Genomic DNA, 24,814 nt, shown 5'->3' on the forward strand with positions numbered 1-24,814 from the left:
AATGGAGAAAATAAATATGATCGCTGCAGCTAAATCTGACAAACTGTCACCTACCTACACCATTTCTACACCATGTAATCTCACATAACGTCCATAAATGTGCTGTGCCTATTAGCATTTTAAAGGACTTTGTGGCCATCATACTCTTGCTTTGGAGCTAGGGATGTTTCATTATCCTCAATTAAAACTCTCTCAGAAGCAAGATTGGCATGCATTTATTTATATATTTTCCTTAGAGGCAACACGGGAGGCATGGATTCTGTAAAGGAGGCAGGGTGCTGTTCTGTGCTGCATCAAGAAGTGATGCTGGTTTGGAATAATTCTCCTAATGTGAAGCTATCCCCATTAAAACACAAACCATAATTGTGGAAAGCAATTTGCTCAGTAGCAGAGAACTAACAGGGTTTCTTATTGTGATTCAATAACAAGGGAGCACAGAGATGCAATGCTGACAATGCTCCCCAAACTCTTTTAATTTTCTTGAAGTGTAATTTTCTTCTATGAAACCAATGTGAAAAGCTGAAATCATTTCTATTACACTCAGAAGCAAAATGTATATACATTTCCTGTAAATTAACATTTTCCAACTTCAGTGAACTTAAACACTCTTCCATTTGTCTGTTTCAAAATGTGGATTAATAAAAACTTGAAACCATGACACTGCTGATAATCAGTGAAAGCAAATCCACAGCTAGGTCAAAAGTTGATATACTTAAATTTCTAATCAGTTTTGCCATACTTTATACAGCTGCTTCTCTTTCACTAACAATTGATTATAGTTCAATAAAGATTATATACCAACATGAAAGGTTAATAAGTATTAATAATATTTTAAAAATCAATAACATTATTAAGAGAATCTTTCCTATAGAATATGGTCAAAATCAATAATAGTATATAAATACAGCAGATGCTGAGATATTGCATACTGTATGCTACTAAAGTCAAAATCAATAGTAACAATCAGGAGATCTATTATTTTATTACTTATACTTAACATAAGTAGATATTCTATCTGTACAATTCTATTTCTTTTATTAGGCATAACACAGATCAAGGAAATGAAAGAAGTCATAAATGATTCTAATACATTTATAAAAACATTTATTTGTTAAAAATTTCCAGCTAGCCCATTTCCTTTTATAGCACTGTCCACTAGCGAAGGACAAAAGATAGAAATATATTTCTTTTAAAATTCCTATTTTTAATCATAGTGCTCAATAGTGACACATGCAATGACTTGTGATCTGTGGTGCATCCAGGAGGTAACAGATGCCTCAGGAATATTACCACTTCTTCCCCTCCGCTACCCCCAGCCCCGTGGGCTATATTTTGTTTTGACTCCTCTGTGCTTGTCTAAGACGTGTTCGCTTCACAGCTGGTGAGTGGACACTTTCCATCACTTCACCTCTTGGCAACAGATGCCTCTCAGTTAGGCACAGATGCTGAGTGTCCACCCATCCCTAACATTAGCCTGTGTTCTGGACTAATTGGGCCAACAGAGTTGCAATTAAGATTTGAATAATTAGATATCGGATATGATTACTTTTGTAATTAATCCTCACACTGAGTCATCATGATCATGTCTTGGGTGATGACCACTGGCTTATACTTAATTCAAATGGAGGTAGCGAGTATTAAAAGCAAAGCATTAGCAAAAATACTCCCTCACTTCTCCTCTAGAAAAAATAAATATGACACCTTTATAGACACAATTTTCATTTTTTCAAGTAAATTTTACAGTGATCTGTTGGATGATAAGAACTCATTTCAATTCAATTCATGCCTCCATCTGTCTGTCTGTCTGTCTGTCTGTCTATCTATCTATCTATCTATCTATCTATCTATCTATCTATCTATCTATCTTTTCTTTCCCAAAGACTTCCACTTTGGTTTCTGAACTGTTTTGGAACTGTGACCTATATTTTAAAATGAGTATTTCCTTTCCTTTTTCAAAAATTTACCATATCATAAAAACAAATATATAAAAACAAATTGAAGTGGATCCCTCTCCCTTCTCTTGTCTACAAAAAAGGCACAGATGTTAGAATTTCTTAAGATTTGGCTGTGAGTTCCTTCTCTTATCTCTAGTCTTTCCACATACTGTCCATATCTGTGACTCCTAAAATGTCATCTGGTAGGAGTGTGGTGAGAAAAGACAACTAAAGCCAACAGTGGCTAGCAGACCTGCCAGAGCTCTTGTCTCTGCAGATCCCTGTCAGAAGCCTGTCGCCTTCGATTCATCTTCTCAATGAAAGGATCAATCAGCTCCATAAATCAGGGTCTCAGACTCATCCCTGACTGCACACTCCCTCAACTGGAGCATGCCAATCTGTTGCCAAATGAAGTTCACTTTTCTCTTTAAATATTACTCAACTCCCACCACTATGTATTTCTCTCCATTGCCTCAATGTGGGAGTATCCTGATATCTTTCTGAAGTACAGCAACAGTTTTCCTTTCCTATTCCTGTCCCTTTCCAAACTTCCTTCTAAATTGGCACAGCCTTTTCTATACGACTGTCTTCCTCCGTCTCTGCATTTTAGGAGCTCTAACTTCTCTCAATCCTAGGAATAAACCAACATCCCACGTGCTACTGCATGGATGCTTCCCTTTGCCTAGAGCAGTCTTTCTTCCCTCTTTATCTAGTAAACTGGACATCCTCAGATCTCTGGCCATCAGTTTTCCCAATAGGTGTTTCTTTGTCCCTCTAGACCAAGCCAGGCCCTTCCTTTACACTCTCTTACAGCCTCCTCATTTCCCTCACAGTGCTTTCCTCACTTTGTAGTTATATGAGCTTTTTTGTTAACCATTTTCGCTCATAGATAAACTGGATCGACCCAGTTTCTGACACACAAGAGACTCTACATTCTTAAAGTAATGAATGATAAATGGTGTTATATTGAAAATGGGCTAAACTGTGTGATTTAGCAACTAAGGATAAAGAGGTTTCAGAAGTAATGACTTGATATTTATTTATAAGTTGTCTATACACACAATGGTCTTTAAAGAACAGATTCTTTCATATATGTGTTCATGTTTGGCAAAATTAGTACTCATGTTTTTTGTTTGTCTGTTTGTTTGAGACAGAGTCTTGTTCTGTTTCCCAGGCTGGAGTGCAGTGGCCTGATCTTGGCTCATGGCAACCTCTGCTTCCAAGGTTCAAGTGATTCTCCTGACTCAGCCTCCCAAATAGCTAGGATTACAGGAGTGCCACCACACCTGGCTAATTTTTGTAGTTTTGGCAGAGATAAAGCTTCACCATGTTGGCCAGGGTGGTCTCAAACTCCTGGCCTCAAGTGATCCATCCACCTCGGCCTCCCAAAGTGCTAGGATTACAGGGCGACTCACCATGCCTGGCCATCAAATATTAATATGTGACTGACACAATACAGGTATTTGAAGACATACATATAATTAATATGTAGTCTGGGCCTGCAAGGAACTTATAATCTCTCAAGTAACACAAATCTGTAAAGACAAAATTAGGAGCCGTGACAAACTAATAAAATAATGAGTTAATGAGGCTGGTGGCTGGAGATGAGAGGGAGCTTTCTGGTGAATGTAATGCCAGGTTTGGGTTTCAAAGAGAGTAGGAATTAGCCAGACAAATTATGGAGATTTAGATGAATGAGGAGGAGGAGCAGACACATTTAAGGCCCAATGGACGTCATGGATAAAAGTCACAGAAGGCCACAAGCACCACTGGGGTGTGTGTGAGTACGTTTGTGCACACAGACTTATGCATGTGACTACAAATTATTTGCAGTGACTGAAGAGAAAGGAGTGGTGAGAGGTAAGGAGAGGTGGGATAAACTGGGGGGATGTCAGAGTACACATCTCATCCCAGGATAGACCGGGGTTCACTTTGTAGATAACAGAGAGCCATTTAAGATTTCATGTAGGTAAGTGGTAAGGTTATATTTGTATTTGAAACAGAACACAGCTAGGGAGGCTAGCCTTGAAAGGGAAGAGACTGGAGGCCAGAATATTGAAGAGGAGGCTGAGTTCAGGCAAGAATTTGCTATACTTGCCTGCATAGGCAAGAGTGAAGGCCTGTACTTGAGAGAGATGCAGTAGGTATGGAGATGTGGCTACATAGTTCAGGAAGTCTGAGGAAAAACTGAGATTTGTGATACTGGAATGGAGTGTGGAAAAAAAAAAATCATAGTTTAGTAAGACACTCAGGTTTCAAACATACATACTGGGGAAAATTGCAATTTTAACAAATGTATTTTAGCTTCTCTGATTCATGAATCTGAGCCCTACATATGTCTTTTTGTTTGTTTTTGTTTGTTTGTTTTTGAATACTAAATGTTTTGAATACCAATTTGGATGGCTATAAAGTTTAATGTGAACTAAAGATATCATAACTTCTCAAATTCAGGCTTAATGTTACTAGGACGAAACATGTTCAGAATTCTAACCAAGAGCATAAGGAAATGTAATGGCATAACTTTGTTAAAACTAGATTTCAATGTCATGTTTTTTGAAGCTATGAATGTTAGATGATGGGGAAAATCCCATGTCTTTTCTGCTTTACACAACGTATACGTATTTATGTCTTTTTTTTTTTTTTTTTTTTTTGCTGGTTACTTTCCTAGGCATTGAGGAGTTCAGGTGAATTCACATGTTACCTTTGGGGTAGGTTTTCACTTTGTGCTGAATGTCAACCTGTTCCTTGAATAGGCATAATTTAGATAAAAGCTAATTTGTCTGTTATTCTCAGAGATTATAGTTCATTTTTTTTTTCCTGGCTGTTGTCTTCTTTGAAACATTTTTATTTGTAGGTATACAAATTTGGATAAGCAGCCAGACGTGTCAGGCAAATTCTTGGGGAGATCCATGTTTGCACAATTGTTGATGTGGTTGTTTTATAGAAGCAAAAACCCACGAGGGTTGCTGAGTCATCAGACTCCACTGTACTCTTTCACTGCAGTAGAAAATATAGTAAGAACTTGGTTTGGCTCAGCACAGCATACTAGCTCAGTGATAGCCTACACAAGGTATTATTTAAGACTTACTAATACGATTGAATTTATGTAGGATTATTTTCCTTTAATTTTCCTATTAGGAATAACTTAGGGACTGCAAGGGAGCACAGAATGTTTTATTGAAGTAAGTGGACATTATCATAGCCAATACTTACAAGAGTTAGAATTTGGAAATGAAAATGAGGATTCTATGTTCAAAACCTAGGATGGAGTCTAGGGCTCTGTCTCTGACACTTCATTGGAGATGAGTCCTGCCCTCTGTGCTGGAAGATCTATTTTAATGCAGACCTGGGAGGAAAAGAAAGCTGGCCCCTAGCCAATGGTAAATAGAGGTTAACAGAGATGGAACATTCAGGTATCACGCTTGTGAGCTAGAGAGGTCACGCACTGCTTACTTAATGGTGTCTTATGTAACCTACCTCCCCCACTATTCTAACCTACCTCCCCTACTATTCTTTGTTTTGTTTTGTTTGTTTGTTTGTTTGTTTTTGAGACAGAGTCTCATTCTGTCTCCCAGGCTAGAGTGCAGTGGCACAATTTCAGGTCACTGCAACCTCTGCCTCCTGGGTTCAAGGGATTCTCCTGCTTCAGCCTCCCGAGTAGGTGGGATTACAAGAGTCTGCCCCTATGCCCGGGTAATTTTTGTATTTTTAATAGAGACGGGGTTTCACCATGTTGGCCAGGCTGGTCTCGAACTCCTGATCTTTAGGAGGCCCAGCTCAGCCTCCTAAAATGCTGGGATTATAGGCATGAGCCAACGTGCCTGGCCTCCCCACTATTATTTCTTTACTTTATGAAAAAAACTTGCCACTTGGTCTGTAGGTGCTGTGTAGTCTTAATGAAAAGACCAGATTCAAGTTGTAAGTACAAAAATAATAAAAGGAAATATGTTATTCTTTCCCTGTAGCTACAATTGTGTGAACAATGGGGACCACGGGCATGGGACAGTTTCACCCAGAGGAGTTGTGATCTCTCAAGAGACATCAGCAGTTGTGGTCTTGCCTGGCAGATGGCAGGAGGTCAGAGAGGGAAACATGAGACTTTTTTTCTAAGAGCATAAGCGAGCACCTTGGGAGTTTAACCAACAGCCAGGAGAGAAATCAAGTGACTCAGGGGTAGTGATCTAGGCAGTGATCCTGAGCTGTCGTAAAGGTGTCAGTTGATGAAAATAGGACCTGATAATATTATCCCAAGCCTAGAAATATGGATTGCCATAGGTTCTTGATAAAAGTTAGTTTTCTGTCCTCTATGTAAACAGAGGCTTTTTAAACTTGAAATTATTAGGGAGATTTGAGAGCAAGGTTGTAGCTAGAATCAGTGACAGGGCAATGTCAGTGAAATATTGGGACTTGGGCTGTCTAGTTGGTGTAATAATAATAACCTCCTCAGCTGTAGTGTGCCTGCTATAAGCCAGGTGCTGCACTAAGCATATTTATTATAGTATCTCATTATATAACTACCTATAAGGTTGTTAATATTGTCTATGTTATACTATGAAAGGAAATCAGGGCATTAAAAGAGTGAAAAAAAAATTGCCTAAAGCTACATAGGTAGTAAGTGGTAGACTCAGATTGAAATGTCAGTGTGTTGAATTGTAAATGCCATTCTTTTAACCATTATGCCTTTCCAATTCTGTTTTACAAAGTGCTACCTGGTAACCCTGTTAAGGTTGGGAAAGCCAAAGGAAAAACAATTATTATTTTTTTCTTTGAAAAACTGTTATTTGTCATTAATTAAGATGGGTGCTTTCTTATACTTTACCTCATTTAATTCTCAATACAATGAGTAAGAAAATATAAAATGTATATTTATACCTTTTAAACACACAGAAGCAAAGGATTCTCCAACTCTCACTCTTTTGCCACCACATTTATTTCTTATAAAGATTTATCTTCCTCTATAATCCTCTGCATAAGAGAGCATGTTTTGCCATTTTCTCTCCTTTATTTCTTGTTCCTAAATTTAGCTCAATATGAGGGAATAAAAGCCTGGTGTGAAAAACTCTTTTTTCCTAGGTGGCATCTCTCCTTTCTCTTTCTTTCTCTCTTTCATTTTCTCTGTTTCAACCTATTAGTAATAATAATTTTCAAAAAGAGTCATATATACATATTAATCACAGAATTTAACCTAGATGTTTACATAGATTTAAATAAGAACATTGTACGCATCTTCATGTCTCTATATTATATTACAGAAATTCTGGTAGAAATAGTGTGTGTATATTACAGTGTATATGTATGTGGGTGTGTGTGCATATGTGTGTATATCTCTGTCTATCTGTATGTATTTTTTTTTTTTTTTTGACACAGAGTCTTGCTCTGTCACCAGACTTGAGCGCAGTGGCACGATCTTGGCTCACTGCAACCTTCGACTCCCAGGTTCAGGTGATTCTCTTGCCTCAGTCTCCCGAGTAGCTGGGACTACAGGCATGTACTACCTCACCCAGCTAATGTTTGTATATTTACTGGAGATGGGGTTTCACCATGTTGGCCAGGATGGTCTCGATCTCTTGACCTCATGATCCGCCCGCCTTGGCTTCCCAAAATGCTGGGATTACAGGCATAAGCCACTGTGCTTGGCCTGTATTTAATCTTTTATTCATTTTACAGAAATCATTAGAATTTTCTCTCCTGTTTTCTCATGTACTGCATTCCAGGTGACATCTTGTACACGAGCCACATATACAGCCAGAAACTGCCTACGCTGAGTTGACCTCAAGTAGGTAGAAGGCTTTACACAGCTTCAAAAGTCCCTCACTTGATCTCATCAATAAAGGATATCTGCAAAGGGACTAGACACATTTATTCTAACATGTGCATCCGGCCTCAAACAACTTCTGAGGTATCCTCAGGCACCTGGAGGGCTCTATTGTCCTACTTCTCCTTGTTGCCTGTGGTGTCCTTTCAACCTCAGCCTAACGTTCCTGTGACTTTGGGACATCACTGTAGCTTCTTGTTGGGTCTTCTCTCCCTTTAATTATTTCACGCTATAGATCTTGTTTCCTTTCCCCAAGGAAAGGGATTCAGAGTGGGTCAGTCAAATTTCTTAATCCTCAATGAGACAAAAAAAATAGATCATGAAAAATAACTGATGGGTGCTAGGCTTGATATCTGGGTGATGAAATAATCTGTACAGCAAACCCTCATGATACAAGTTTACCTACATAAACCTGCACTTATACTCCTGAACTTAAAATAAAAGTTAAAAAATAGATCATGATAAGATTTTCATTATTAAGAAACTGTTTGTTGCATTTCTAACACAGAGGCCTTCAATACCTCAACTTAAAGAATGGAAAGAATATTGGCAAGGTAGATTTTACCAGAGAGTGTCAGTGAGATGCTTTTAAAGAGGAGCAGCTTTAAGCAGCATTATTTCTTTTCTGATTAGTCAACTCTTCTATTTTATTCTAAATTAGCTTTCATTGCTTTTTATGAAGATCAGGTATTGGTAAGGACTCCTTATTGCATTTTCCTAATCTGAAACTATGATATTATTATCACTTGTTCCTAAAATACATCTATACTATAAAAAGTTTGGGGCAATTATTTTATTTCTGGCTCAACGTCTCCCAAGATGATCTCATACACAAAATCATTACTGTTAATATTTATAAGTCTCTCAAAAAGTATGGATTTTTCTAATTTATAAATTTGTATGCTTCTTGCAGAAACTCCTTAAACCTTTCTTATTTTTTTCTTTTCTTATGTATCAGTGTGAAATCAATTTGAAAGTTATAAAAGGCTTTACACGGTGCTCTTCACTTGCAAATTGGTGGGACAACATTCATTATGATAAAAATAACAGTAAAATAAGTATGATTTTATTCACAACAGTATTAGTCTTAATCATATTTAAAAGAATAAAAAGATAATTTACTTATAATTACAACAAAGTTCTTAGCAAACCACCCAGAAGAACTTTTTTCATTACTAAAATATCATAGTATGTGTCTGTGTGCGTGTCTCTATGTAATTACCATCTGTGTCAGGGTGTTCATTTCTAGTACCTCAGTAGTCTCTCTTTTGTGCTTCTGTCAATCACCCCAAAAATGCACTGATGATGTTGGCTAAATGAATAATGCGATAACACTTTTATTCTTTTAATTCTACTTGCATTTTATGTAATAACTAATAATACTAAAAAGATGTTTCAGATTTCTTTTACATACCAAATAAGCATATTGTATAAACATATTACATACATGATAGTTATGTTATCTGACAATGTTAGAAACAGGCATTTCCGACACTCTTTAATATTTTTATTTTTATGTAGGAATCATAACAAATGCCTACGGAACTTAATGTCTACAAAACTATTTCTGCTGTTTAAAAGATACTTAGCAACTGGAATGTTAACTTTCCTCTATTTGCATGAGTAGTTATGCTGTTGTCAGATTGAGATGAGTAACTCCAGGACCTATGAAAACTCTACTTTCTATTCCTACATCACTTCAACAATTCTGCTCTATCTAGCAAGTGATTTATGCACAAAACTCAAGGTGGGTGTTTGAAGACATCTTACACTTTCATTGGTAATGGCTTTATGTGGATAAAAATGCTATCAATTCTGAATTTTCCTTTCAGAATGCAAAACCTATGAAACATTTGAAAAAATATAACACTAGCAGAATCACCCTCCTTACCAATCCTCAAGATTTTGAAATGTTTAACAAACCTGAAATTTTTTATATTTATTTATTTATTTATTTTGGTAAAAAAAAAAAAAAAAAAAAAAAAAAGCAGATAGGAAAATTCGGCCTATTTTTCGTAATAAGTATGTATGGGTCACTAGAGAGAGAAGGAGAGAGAGTGAATGGTCTTTCAATAACCTTAAACTACAATGTGTCCAAAAGGGGAAATTGGAGAGGCTCATGAAATTGAATTCTGATTGTAGAGAAAGTGCCAGAGCACCCAGCTCTGCACCTGGGAGTACAGAATTCTTAAAATGAGGGAATGCTTACCCAGATTCCTCCAAATATGGAATAACCACTTTGGGAAGCAACACATTTTAACTTTACTAGTTCTTTTCAAAACAAGATTGCCAAACTTTTTGAATAGGACACTAATAATACAAGAGACACACAAACAAAACCAAAGACAATGAAGAGACTCTATCTTGATACATGTGTGGCTACTTAGTCACGAAGGTTAGATAACTCAGGAGTCTATAAAAACTAGACTAGAAAAGACCAGGAGAGGAGTGAGGGTGGGAGATGGCTGATAGCTTCCTAAGTTCAAATGTTGTTTAAGACCAAGGGTATTATAAACACCATCACACAACAAGCTTTACTTTGTTAAAAGAATCAGTGTGAAGCTTTCATTGCTTTATCTAAACTTTTTGAGTTAACTGTTTTCACTCCCTGCTGCTTACCTCTGGGCTGAGTTCCTCTTTTCATGCCTGCAGATCAGAACATAATTGAACCTGCTCTTTTTCCCTAAAATGTTTTCAAGAACAAAATGGCTTAGCATCCCATAGAGAAAAACATTCCTGATGTTTAATTATACTTCTCAGTAGATCTAGAATTGTGGGATATTAAACCTGTTTAGTTTTTGTTTGACAAGAGATATATCTCTATTATTTTTATATTATGTTCCCCTTTGGACACTAGTCACAACATTTTTCTTTGTATTCTTTTTCTCTCTGCCTTTCAGATGTTTGCCTTCAGGGGCGCTGACAAAAAACATTTTATTTGGTGGATCTGCATTAGAAATCACTTCTTTTCCTAACAAGCTATTTAAAATGTCATTTGTGCCTTGTGAAGGCTTTTAGAAAAATTCAGAGACCGGGACCCAGATGACCCAAACTGTGTTTCTGCAAGGATTGCAATTTCCTTTTGAGGATTATGGTTCCAGGGAAGATTGCTTCTAAATATCTGTGAGAGAAATACTTTCCAGAATTATTGCTGTTGTTTACTCTATATTGATTTTTAGAGTATTTTACCTCACTTCATATAAAGGACAAATAATAAAATATCATTTAATTATTGTAATATTAAATATAATAGTGTAATTATTTCTCAAACACGAGAGATCAAAATGTATCCTTCAGGATGTGCTTTTTGACTACTGATGTTTAAGTACAATATAGCCAATTTTGGTTGTTTGTTCTACCAATTACACTTGTCTGAAGATTAAAAAGCCCGAGAATAGGAATTAGTGTAGCTCTCCTATACTAAATATCATCTAGTTATGAAATAAGAAGCTGTAAGAGTGGTGCTTTTGAAGAAAATTGACGTGTGAGTTAAAATATGCATTTCATTGATCACAAATGGATGAGAAATGTCACACAGTTATTACACAGAAAAGAGCTGATTTAAAATAGGTGACCTTTACCAAACGTGTGTGAACAATTTCCACTGTTCATCAAAGTACAAGATATCTACATCGTCCATAAGGTGGATATGATGTTGGAAATGCATTAAACGGATTTCAGTGGTTACTGCCATGATAAGTGTTTTGAACTAATATAACTGTTACTATACTTTGTGTTCTTTGACATTTCATCAAGAGGACATAGGGAAGCAAAATTCTTTTCAGAATGTCAGGAATTTAATTGCTCAAGTAGAAGGAAGAATCATTGACTTATGAATAAATAACTTTGTTTTTAATTTGGAGGAGATCACTATTCTTTTTACAATGGATTTGGGCACATAAGTGCCTGTCACTTGGAATATAGTAGTGAATGACACAGGCATAGAACCTGCCATCAAAGAGTTTGAAGTATGGCATTATTCAATGATGTAATGAGTTCTAGGATTGGATTATAAGGGACATAGAGTGTGCTATGGAAACTGATAGAAAAGACATTTGAACTCCACGTGTAGGGGCCAAAAAACACTTGTATGAAATGTATCTTGAGTTCTGAAGGTCAATAGACAAAAAGTCAACTTACTGTGACAGACAGCAAACATGAAATCTCAGAGATAGGAACCAAATGATAGTAACCATGGCTGGGTCATAGACTGCTTGAGATTAGGCAAAAATAGATATGATGCAGCATCCAAACCCCACATAGAAATGGATGCAGCCCTATTCTCCATATAAAGATATGCAATCAACCTAAGGTTCTATACCTTAAGATATCTAACATATGGAATCAATCCATCAACAAATTACTGGATAAAGAAATGCAGTATAGGCCGGGGGCGGTGGCTCAAGCCTGTAATCCCAGCACTTTGGGAGGCCGAGACGGGCGGATCATGAGGTCAGGAGATCGAAACCATCCTGGCTAACCCGGTGAAACCCCGTCTCTACTAAAAAATACAAAAAAAAAAAAAAAACTAGCCGGGCGAGGTGGCGGGCGCCTGTAGTCCCAACTACTCGGGAGGCTGAGGCAGGAGAATGGCCTAAACCCGGGAGGCAGAGCTTGCAGTGAGCCGAGATCCGGCCACTGCACTCCAGCCTGGGCGACAGAGCAAGACTCCATCTCAAAAAAAAAAAAAAAAAAAAGAAATGCAGTATATATACACAATGGAATACTATTCACACATAAACAAGAATTAAATCATATCTTTTGCAGCAACATGAATAGAACTGGAGACCATTATCTTATGTGAGACAACTCAGAAACAGACAAATACTGCACGTTCTCACTTACAAGTAGGCATGAAATAATGTGTACAAATGAACACAGAGTGTGAAATGCTACAGGCTGGAGACTCAAAGGATGGGGGATGGAAAAGTATGAGGGAGGATAAATAACTTAATGGGTACAATGTATATTATTTGAACGAGGAATACACTAAAAGGCCAGACTTCATTCACCAAATACAATATATATTGCATACAACAAAATTATACTTGTACTCCTTAAATGTATACAAAAAAATATGTATCCAGTGGGGGTTTTAATTATGTCTTTAAAAAGTAGGAACACTACAAGAGAAGCCTTTAACATGGGAGTAATATCGCAAGTTTGTATTCAGAGACATCAATTTTCTGTCAGTACATAGCATTATCTTATGGAGAAAAGGAATATGGTAACACAGCCATAAGGCAAGTGACAGATGAAGGTGATAGAAACTGTGGGGAAACAATGATGGAAAGCCAGGGGAGAGAAAGTTAGAAGGCAGGATTAAAAGGACCACATGTTAATTGGATCTGTGGGAAGTGAGAGGTGGGAAGGCAAAGATGTTTGCTGGATTTCTAACTTGACACATTGGGTGGATTAGAGTGCCACTTACTGAGACGGTAAAGACAGAAGACATATAAAAGGTTTTGAGGCAAGATTAGAGAATGCACTGATATCTCCCTTCCTCTGCCCCTCCCTCCCTCCCTCCCTACTTTCTTTCTTTCCTTCCTTCCTTCCTTCCTTCCTTCCTTCCTTCCTTCCTTCCTTCTCTCCTTCCTTCCTTCCTTCCTTCCTTCCTTCCTTCCTTCCTTCCTTCCTTCCTTCCTTTCTTCCTTCCCTCCCTCCCTCCTTCCTTCCTTCCTTCCTTCCTTCCTTCCTTCCTTTCTTCCTTCCCTCCCTCCCTCCCTCCCTCCCTCCCTCCCTCCCTCCCTCCTTCCTTCCTTCCTTCCTTCCTTCCTTCCTTCCTTCCTTCCTTCCTTCCTTCCTTCCTTCCTTCCTTCCTTCCTTCCTTCCTTTCTTCCTTCCCTCCCTCCTTCCCTCCTTCCCTCCTTCCCTCCTTCCTTCCTTCCTCCCTTCCTTCCTTCCTTCCTTCCTTCCTTCCTTCCTTCCTTCCTTCCTTCCTTCCCTCCTTCCTTCCTTCCTTTCCTCCCTCCTTCCCTCCTTCCTTCCTTCAACAAATAGTTACTACCTCTTTGATAGACATTGATCGAGGTGGTGAGCCTGCAGCAGTAAATAAAGCAAGGTTCTCATCTTCACAGAGCTTACAGTCCAATTGGAGCAACCATCAGCAGGTAAGACACAGTAAATGTGAGATGAACAATAAGGAGAAAGAGATGGGGTGGGTGATATTTTAGGTAGAATGGTAAGAGAAAGCTGAACAATTAGTTTCAGCTAATATTAGCGACAACAAGCTCTGCACAAAAGGGTCAGAGTTTTTGCCAGAGTTAACCCTTAGTGTTCTCTCTCTGAAATAAAAATCTCAAAAGTTCTCATTCTAAGAATGTCAATCATGTTAAATTTAAATAGCTCACTTTGACTTTGATTATCCAGCAAGAGTAGAGGCAAAAATGTGGTCTTTTCTATTAGGTCACAGTCAGGAGGTGGGAGGATGTGAACACTTCTCCACGTCAGTCCTAGCAGATATGGCCATCCATATTCTTCACTTTTCCTGAACTCTGAAACTGAAATACATTCATTCATCTAATCCTGCAATACAGAGCCCCTGAAAATCACCTATGGATTTATAACTTCACCAAATTTAGGATCATTCAACTTTATTTGGTTCAAGGTTCTACACCTGAACTTTCATATATTCTTGGCACAGCATTTAGGTAAGTGACTTCCTCTCCCTTCAACCCCACTAAAACTTATTTTCTCCTATAGTATACATATTTTTGTTTTTCATGTGCCTTTTTATATATTTTAAAGTTTATTTTTTAATTGACATAATTATGATATAAAGTGTGATGTTTCAACATAGGTATACAATGTGTAATGATCAAGTTAGGGTAATTAGCATATCCATCACTTTGGAAATTTATCATTTGTTTGTGGTGAGAGCATTCAAAATCTTCTAGCTATTTTGAAATACATGTTATTATTAACTATAGTCATCATGCTGTGCAGTGGTACTAGAACTTATTTCTCCTATCTAACTGTAACTTTGACCAATTTCTTTCTACAATTTTTTCCCTCCCTCTGCCACAGTCTCTGGTAACCCCTAATCTACTCTCTACTTCTGTGAGATCAACTTTTTCAGACACCACATGTGAATGCAATCATGAGGTATAAATTTGTCATTCTGTGCCTGGCTTATTTCACTTAACATAATGGCCTCCAGGCTCATCCAAGTTGCTACAAATGACAGAATCTCATTCTATTTTATGACTGAATAGTATTCTATTGTGTACGTATACCACATTTTCCTTGTCCATTCATCTGCTGATGGACACTTAGGTTGATGCCATATCTTGACTGTTGTACACAGTGCTGCAATAAACATGGAAGTGCAGACAACTCTTTAACATACAGATGTCATTTCCTTTGGATACAGACCCAGCAGTGGCATTTTGGGATCATATGGTAGTTCTATTTTTAATATTTTGAGAAACCTTCCTACTCCTGCCTATAATGACAGCATATGAATTCCCCTTGCTCCACATCCTTGCCAGCACTTGTTACTTTTTGCTTTTTTGATAATGGCCATTCTAACTGAGGTGAGATGATATCTCATTGTGTTTGTAATTTACATTTCCCTGAAGATTAGTGATGTTGAGCATTTTTTCATGCGCCTTTTGGCCATTGTATGTCCTCCTTTTGATAAATGTCTATTCGGATTGTTGGATAAGACCTCAAACACAGGTTTAGAAGCAAAAATAGACAAATGGGATTACATCAAAATAAAAAGCTTCTGCATAGCCAAGGAAACAATCCACAGAGCAAACAGACGACCTACAGAATGGGAGAACATATCTATAAACTATGCATCTGACAAGGAGTAAATATCCAGAATCTATAAGGAACTCAAACAACTCAATCAAATAGAAACACATAATTCACGTGTATTTATTTATTTATTTATTTATTTATTTATTTATTTTTTGAGACAGAGTCTCACTCTGTTGCCCAGGTGGGAGTGCAGTGGCACGATTTCAGCTCACTGCAAGCTCCGCCTCCCGGGTTCACGCCATTCTCCTGCCTCAGCCTCCTGAGTAGCTGGAACTACAGGCACCAGCCACCACGCCTGGCTAATTGTTGTATTTTTAGCAGAGATGGGGGTTTCACTGCGTTAGCCAGGATGGTCTCGATCTCCTGACCTAATGATCCGCCCCCCTCAGCCTCCCAAAGTGCCAGGATTACAGGCGTGAGCCACGGCGCCCAGCCCAATTCACGTATATTTTTTTTAAGTAGCAGATAACATGTATTTCTATTTGAAGTAGTGAAAAATAAAATGTAAAATTCAGACTAGAGCACCAATAAATCTAGCTTGCCCTTCTGAAAATTCTTTAATGAGTTCTCATTATTCCTGGGTTAAAGTTTGCACCACTTACACAGGCATGAACGAAGCTGCTCTTTTTTACACATTCACCACTCCACTGTCATGTTCTATCAAACTAATGTGGTGCTGGAGGGTGTCAGGAATGCGCCCAACATATCTCTGTGCTTCAGCATGTAGTGTGATTTCCATTAGGAGCTAATGGTCTCTCTTTTCCTGTCTGTCTAAATTCAAGCTATTCTTGAATTTACAGATGAGGGAATTTTTCTTGGCCTCTCTGGTGAAGTCAGGAGCTATTTTTTTGTGCATTGACAGCAGTCTGTACATATCTTCCATGATGGCAGACCACAAGCATTGTGACTATTTCTTTTAGATCCCCTCTCCCACCATCAGGCTGATCATATTATGCATAGGAACTAGGTCTTGTCAACATGTATCCTTAGCATCTAGCACAGCACCTAACACTTAAGAGGTACACAATAATTACTGAGTAAATTCAATGGATGAATGTCAATGAACAAATATGGTTGAATCTTACACATTAAGATTTTATAATGTGTTAAAGCATTACCAACAAAAGCAAAAGTATTTGCCTCAGTTGTAATACACCAGCCACATAAATTAGGAATATTCACTCATTCTTGTTGAATACATATTTTTCGAGGATAAATTCTATGACAGACACTGTCTTAGGTATTGAGTTGCAGCTTTGAATAAAAGAAACAAAATCCCTGCCTTCATAGAACTCACATTCTAATAATGGGGAGTGGGGAAAAAAAAAACAATAATCAAATAAATTTAAAAGTATATGGTTGATAAGATTTTAAACATTCTAGAAGAAAATAACAGGGAAGAGTAATTGGAAATTATGGGGGCAGGTTTGTAATTTTTAAAATGATGGTAATATAAATTATCCAAAATTTATATTAATGAAATATATTTCCCTCTATTGTTTGTAGATTTTAGCTATAAGAAAGAAATATGGTAGTTGAGATTAGAAAGGGTGAAAAGTTTAAATAGAGAAGAGAGATGAAATCAATATCCTTCCAATTCAGTGTTGGGAAAGAAGAAAGTTGAACTAACAAATAAAACAGTCTTAAGGCTACACTCCTATAATAAAGAGAACTGAGATGTTACTGGAGAAGTCAGCATTTTCAGGTAAGTTCTGAACTTCAGTACGGAGTTATCTTGGGTAATGTGCTAGCCAAAAACTTCTAGATATTGGGAAGGGGGATTGGAGAAGCAATGAACACCCTGCCCCTCTTAATTGCAAGGAATTAAATATGTCAGTGATATTTACCTAAATATTTTGCTTTCTAAAACCTCCAATTATTCTATGTCCAAAATGGTTATATAGAAATCAACAATAGATTAAATAGGCACACAACATTTTATATTATATATTAAATATAATATACATATTTCTCAGTGTTGACCTGGCTCAGAATTTTTCATCACCTTTCTGAGATGGGAAGAGCTTCTTGAGAAGATTGATCAACATCTGATTCAGGTGAGCTGGGCAGTGAGTCTCATCCTGTGAAACGTCCTCCAGTAGACACTAGCCCACCCATGGCAGCCATGGGGCAGAGTAGGGCAGTGGTTACCTGAGAGCAGCATTTCTCATCACCAGTAGCGTCAACATCTCTGGCAGGCTGTCAGAAATGCAGAATCTCGAGCTACACTCTAAAACCACTAAAAAAGATCCCCAGATAACTTGCATGCCTGTTCTTAAAGTCTGGGATTTGCTGATCTACAGCAGCAGTGTTCAATTTGGGCAACATAATAGAGTTACCTGTGAAAATTTTTTAAAAATCCCAATAATTAGGCCACATTCTTATATATTCTGTTTTTTTTTTTTTATCAGAATTAACTGCATATGTCTCAAACTGTGGTTCCTGGTTTCTTTTTTACAACTGAAAGAAATCTACCAAAGTTTTGACCTACTAAACCCACTAAAGGTTTGACTTGTGCAATCAGCGCTCTAGGAATGAGATCCAGGAATCTGCAACTTTATTTAAGTCACATAGCAGTTGATTGCTATATATACCAAAATACAAGGTGTGGCTTGGAGAATGAAAAATAATGGATTCCACTGAAAAAAAAAAAAAAGTTTCTCTATGTTTATTATTTGAATCAATATGCAAAGTATGGAATTGAATACTTTTGCATATATACACTGGTAGCTGAACACTTTATCAAAATTTATAATTAGAAGTTTTAAATACCATAGTAAAATATGGATGAATTAGTATGAGGAAATAAAAATACTGAGTCTCTCCAGAGATAGACATTTAGATAGTTATTGTCATGACATTTAAAAATCTTCTACCACTGTCAGGCGTGGTGGCTCACGTCTGTAATCCCAGCACTTTGGGAGGCGGAGGTGGGTGGATCAAGAGGTCAGGGGATAGAGACCCTGGCTAACACGTTGAAACACCATCTCCTAAAAATAAAAAATTAAAAATTAAAAAAAATTAGCCAGGCCTGGTGGCGGGCGCCTGTAGTCCCAGCTACTTGGGAGGCTGAGGCAGGAGAATGGTGTGAACCCGGGAGGCCAAGCTTGCAGTGAGCCAAGATTGCGCCACTGCACTCCAGCCTGGGAGACAGAAGTAGACTCTGTCTCAAGAAAAATAAAATAAAATATAAAAGAAAAAAATTCTACCAAATATTCATTATGTTGATAATAATAAAAAAAAATCATGCAAGAAGAATGCTTCTCTTCTAAACAAGCAGTCAGCAAACTTTTTCTATGAAAGACAAAATAGACAATATTTTTAGCTTTGCAGGCTCTACAATCTTTTTCTGCTCTACCATTCAACTCCAGCTTTGTGGCATTCAGTCAGCCATCGACAAGATGGAAATGAATAGCTGTGGCTGTATTCCAACCAAACTCTATTTACAAAAACAAATCATGGGCTATTTTTCTTGCCCCTGTGATACCAAGTTAGATTGTCGACTACCAGTGGTCAGATGGAACTTCTTTTTCAAGACTTGTTCAATTCCTTTCAACATAGGTAAGAAAGATTCAAAGAATTCAGTTGGTAATTTAGTCCTCATGACAAATAGGATGGTTTCTCTAAAATGGCTCCTAAGTTACATTCTCTTAAGAAACATCCATTTCATCTGTGTAAATCCAATAGGACCCCCAAAAAAGTATGTTCCAAAATTCAAATGTACTTACATAAATACAGTGTTATGAAATGGTTCCTGGAGCTTTGGCAAGATCCAAGTGTTCACTGTTGCTAAGGAGAGAGGAGATCTCTGATTTTTCTACTTTATAGGTAAGGTGACAGTTAATAGTAAAGCTCCCTATTTATCACAGTAACTATCATTTTCTGAGGACCTGAGCAATTGCAGATATATCAATTACCTCCTTTATTTCTCAGAACACTCCAATGGGATAGGTACTGTGATCGGCTCAATTTTAAATAACATAAAAACAAAGTTTTGACAACTTAACTGACTTGTCCAAGGCCACAGAGCTAGCAAATGCCCTCAGTTGGATTTGAACCAGGTAGTTGAACCTAGAACATATACAGCAACTAAGCATTACTGCCCCATCCACTGTCTACCAGAAACTATGAACATGTAAGATACTGAGTTAGTTGTAATATTTTCGTTTGTAAGGGAAATAGATGTGCTCAATTTGAATGGATTAACAGGACTAAAACTACAGAGAAAAATATGAATGTGAAAAATGGGGAAAAGTCTCACCACTGCATGGTATGCCTGGAATACCATACAGGATGTCGACCCAGGATAACACAGTACCTCCTCCAAGAAGCACTCTTCTCCTCTTGTGCTTAGCTATTGGGGTCAGTTAGAAAATGTATCTGTTCTTACTGACCTAAGGCAATTAACCTCTTTTCTTTCCTTTCTACTGGCCTCATTACTGCAGCTTATTCATGATTTCTATGACTGTCCTTTCTATGTTTCTCAGCTTCTTTTCCTGGCCACGAACTGCTGAGGCTCCACATGGTATTTCATATGTAAGATAACCAAGTCAAATATTTGTTATTTCACACAGAACATTTTTATTGGCATGGTTCTTCTGGAAGGCCACATGGTGACCACTGGCCAGTCTAGAGAGGGCAGTCTTAGACCTTAGCACATTCATTTCTCATCAAACCTACTGTGGCCAGTAAAGCCTGGACACATGGTCATATTTTCTTGGTGGAAACACTTATGCATTGTGAACTTTCACCATTACAAGCTCTTCTGCAATATTGTTCTTTACAGATCATGCTCATTCTTTTGGAATAGTAATACAGAAGGTAATGTGTACATATTTTGTTTTTTCTGTTATTCTTATAGGGTAAGATTAGGATAAGCCAGCCATTTTCCAAAAACCTCGAGAATTGAAAGTATGCTGGTTGGTTGTTAGAGATTATACATATATATGCCTTGATCATATTTCTAGTCATTGTGGAACCTCTTATTTACAGCATCTGGTACAATGTCATCTCTTTCCAGATTTGGGAACATGTTGGAACACAATAAATTATCATATTTTATAACCATGCAACCTAACTTCTAGTTACCATCTTAGCACATCCTTGGACATGACAGCTAATCATATTAAATTTTCCAGGTCACCTCTAATCTTATAACATCTCTCCCTTCTTGTCACAGGATTAGATCAAATATTAATTGAAAAATATTACCACAATATCAACATGATTAGCTACACCAAACCTCTGTGTACATATGGGAAAGTTTATATAAAGTCAGCAGAGCAAATAGACTCCTGAATATGTAAGTCTGTTTTTTCTAAAGTCCACTTCCAACATTCAATTCCAACAGTTAGTGTCTCTACCTTTTCTAATATTGTGTATATCTTTCACTATTAACGTGAGTTCCCCTTAACTTCCTTTTAATGTCATTTCAATACATTTAACATTGAATTTATAGCTCTACATTTTATTTTATCCTGAGAGTGTGTCAACCTCTCTTGGAAAGACGTATATGTTACAAATACTAAATTTCAGTAGAGACTTCGCTTACAGTAGAGTGCTTTTTCTGTCAGTAGTAATCAGAATCAGCTGGAAGCAAAGACTTGCACACTAACCTCTTTCAGAAACTAAAAGAACAAAGTACATGCTGGTTTCCAATACTGGTGGTGATGGAATTTACAAAATCATTTATTTTGTGTACAACAAGAGTTAACCTGTCCTAAAGGTAATATGATTACTTTGTACTATCTTAAAAATAGTCTTACAATATTCATGAGTATTGTGTCAAAAGCTGGAAACAGTCACCATATATGAGGTTACAAAAAGGTATAGTATAAAGTGTATGAGCTTTAAACACAGCCAGATCTGAGTTTGAATCATAGGTTCATTACTGTGTGCCCTTGGCCCAGTTACGTATGCTCTCTCAGATTCCAGCTTTTCTTCTGGAAAATGAGGGCAAATAACATCATGTTAACATTTCAACTTTCATATGTTTTTATATTTATCATTTATTCATATATAAAAAGTTTATAACTCAGCTGAATTGAGGAAGCATATGAGCTAGATCAGATACTGCCTATCTCTAGTGTCTTATTGAACATATTACTTACTGAGGAGCAAGTTATAGAACTTGAAGCAAGTTTTGTAAAGTTTTAAAAGATTACTTTATTTAAATTTTGAGACTTCCTATTCTAAGTGAGGTTATCCTATAAGATGTTTTCCAATCTCACAGAAGAAATAAACTACCCTCAATCAAATGAAAAATGGAATTCAATATAGATTAAGGAGGCAAATGCTAAGTAAAATAAATTGCTACTAATTCTCAATGGAACCCAAGATTTTCTCTATCCTCTTATCAGTATATTGCAAATTCAGACAACTATGACAACGGTAAAACTCCTTTAATCAATTGTATTTTTATTTTTTTTTAAATTAAATTTCTATTTTAAGTTCAGGGGTACCTATGGTGGTTTGTTATGTAGGTAAACTTGTGTATTGGGGATTTGTTATGTTTTGAATGAGAACTGCAATTCCCTCAATTTTTAAACGTAGGTATTTCATTAGACAGTAAACACAACCTTCGATGGACGTACTCTGGTCAGACACTTCAGTGGTCAATACGTCCAATAAAACGTTCACTGGGTCCGATGCTGCCGTCAGTTCTGAAGTTGGCACAAGGACAGAGATGTTTTCAGTGACATGCAAGTTCGCTAGTAGCAAGTGTGTGCCCCTGTTTGGTTAATGTTGCCTCTTTCTGTTTATCAAGTTTGCTTAAAAGAAAATAAGAAGCCAAAGACTCAGTGACAGTCACCGTAGTCAACACATTCTTCTCTCAATTATCTTTAATTCTATTGAGAATAATCTCCCCAGGGAAAAGAGATAGAAGTCTCAGAACAAGAGAAGTAGATAAATGTCTTCAGGCTTTAGCTACAAACATACTGGTAACCAAGTACGCATCAGCCTTTGGGAATCTTGAAAATGGTTTACTCCTCTGGAAGAAGCAGTAACATCAACATCACACTGAAAAGCTCTCCAGAGAATTTCAGAATGATACCCAATTATTAGAAAGTGTTCTAACATCTTTATAAAATGTCCCGTCTCAAGAGATCCATAGAAGAAAAGGGGAGTCAGCACTTCAGGAAATACGAGTGCTCACTCTAAAAAGCACATTTGAGATACCATTATAAATCTTTATACAAAGCAGCTAGATATTTACATTTTGCTTTAACAATAGAAATTAATTGTTAAAAATCAATTTGTTTCAGTATTATAATATGCGATATTTTAAATAATGTTTATTTCATTATTTGAAAACTTTTATAGTATGCCATACAATATCAAGGTAAGTGATTGCTATTCTTCAGTATTTAGAGTGCAGACTAATAGATCACATAATTATAGTGATATAATTATTTTATTACTCTTAATTACATAGAAATTTATCATAATGTGGAGTAAAACCATCAGGCTACATTTACATGAGCTTAGTAAGGTAGAAAAGAAAAAGTTCAGGTAATTAAACTTTGGAAAAAACGTTGCTTACCATATCTTTCTAGATATTTTTAACAAACTTAAGAGAAAATGGGTATAAAAGAACTCATATGGAGTGGTTTAATCTGAATTACCTGGATAATTGCCCTAAATGATATAGAAAATGCAAGCTTAACTTCAGTTCATTATATCTTAACAATAAAAATGAAATGAAATATAAAATAGAATTTTTTATAAACACATAACTTTAATCTCTTATTGAAGAATTCTTTCAAAAACAAGCATTTTAGAAAGCACTTAATTTTCCATTGCTTTCTTTTTTATTAATTCATCTCATAAAAGAAATCCACTTCTCTTGAATAAGAACTATAAATTATATGAATGGTATAATAAGTCTTCTAGGTTCATTTTTCTTAATACTTGCAACAGAAACTATAACATTTAAGTTTTAAGGTCCACATGGATACTACTAAAATATTCAGGGATTTAGTCCTAAATCCTTAAACCAAAAGGGAGCTCAGGAATATTGCTAAAGTAGAAAGCTGCACAAAATCTCAACTCTCATTTGCAAATTTTCTTTCCATCTGATTTAACTTTGAAGGCTTCAGACTCAGATTTTACTATATGATATCAACAAATTACTTCAATCAAAATCAATTTACCTTGGCAAGGCACAATCCTCCAAATAGATTATTTAAAAGGTAAAATGAGAAATTAACTATCTTTTCATGTTCCCTTTTCTTTTCTCTTGATACAAGGCAGAATGAATATGTATCAAAAGAAACTGCCCTGAGATATCATTATCTCCAACGCCGTTTTCACTCTAGGACACTTGCTTATAAACTAAGCTTTTCCTGACACAAACAGTCACTTGCTGCAGTGCAGAATGTCAGTTTAGTCAGTTAGAACTTTCAATGCAGAAATTCAGTGCCATTCAGTCACCCAGATAAAGCAGCACTTACCTTAATTGAAATTTTCTCTGTGAACGAGGTGAGAAATCCGTCAAATCAACCGTGAATGGGGTGGGGAGATCGAAGTTTTCAATCAACACCCTTCAAGTAGCTGCATCCTGTGCTCCTTTTCCCTGTTATGTTGAGCTCCTCACTGTCTAAGGAGAGAAAAAGATCAGCTGAAATCCTCCGAGGTTCCCAGTGAGTAAATGAGGACTAAGCGATGTTTCTGAACGGGAGATTCTCCGTGAGCGTGCTCCGTTTGGAGGCTCCCTAACTGCTGTGATAGACTCCTGGCAGGTCCCTGGAGCCAGGCGCTAATCATTGACCTGATTAGCAAGAACGCTCCGGGTGCGCAGGCAACACACGCCGAGGGTTGGTGGGTCTCCTGGAAACTGGAAAAGGCACCAAGGCCACTTGGGAATCTTGTCTTTTCCAGCCTAATGGATGAACTACAACTATGATTATAATTTGCAAGGGGATTAGCCGCCGTGCTAGCCATCGCAGGACTTAAACAAATGTGCTCTCTCCTGCTGTTTTTCAAGGTGCCTTCGTGTGAGATATTAGGTACAGTGAAACAATTAATAGACTGATACAGCTGATTGTTACGACAAGCTTAAAGCTGAAAAAATGTTTAAAGCGATGTGATCAAAGAGAAAGCTGCACTTGTCTCTGCTCCTCGCCTGCTACATACTTCAACCTTTGTCGAAGTAAAATGAATTTAAAGGTTTATTACAGCCCTCCAGAGTGCAACTCTCTGAATTTATAAAAAGGAAGTATTCATACTAAATAAGCATATTTGGCAGATTGCTACAGACACAACACTCAAACCACGGCGTGAACAGAGCCTTGCTTGT

The 24,814-nt window shown here is 37.0% G+C and overlaps 1 protein-coding gene across 9 annotated transcripts in view; it reads right to left on the bottom strand.

Annotated features, from left to right (window-relative positions):
- Positions 1-24,814, bottom strand: part of CDH12 (cadherin 12) — a 1,136,530-nt gene that overhangs the window by 451,099 nt on the left and 660,617 nt on the right. For 8 of the 9 annotated variants that reach the window (XM_005556619.5, XM_073995100.1, XM_045393559.3 and 5 more), the window contains one exon: positions 23,970-24,115. The gene's annotated coding sequence lies outside the window, so the exon portion shown is untranslated. The remainder of the gene's footprint in view (positions 1-23,969; positions 24,116-24,814) is intronic. The other variant, XM_045393558.3, reaches the window with a different exon arrangement.

The sequence above is a fragment of the Macaca fascicularis genome, chromosome 6 (assembly GCF_037993035.2).
Source record: "Macaca fascicularis isolate 582-1 chromosome 6, T2T-MFA8v1.1".
Lineage (NCBI taxonomy): Eukaryota > Metazoa > Chordata > Mammalia > Primates > Cercopithecidae > Macaca > Macaca fascicularis.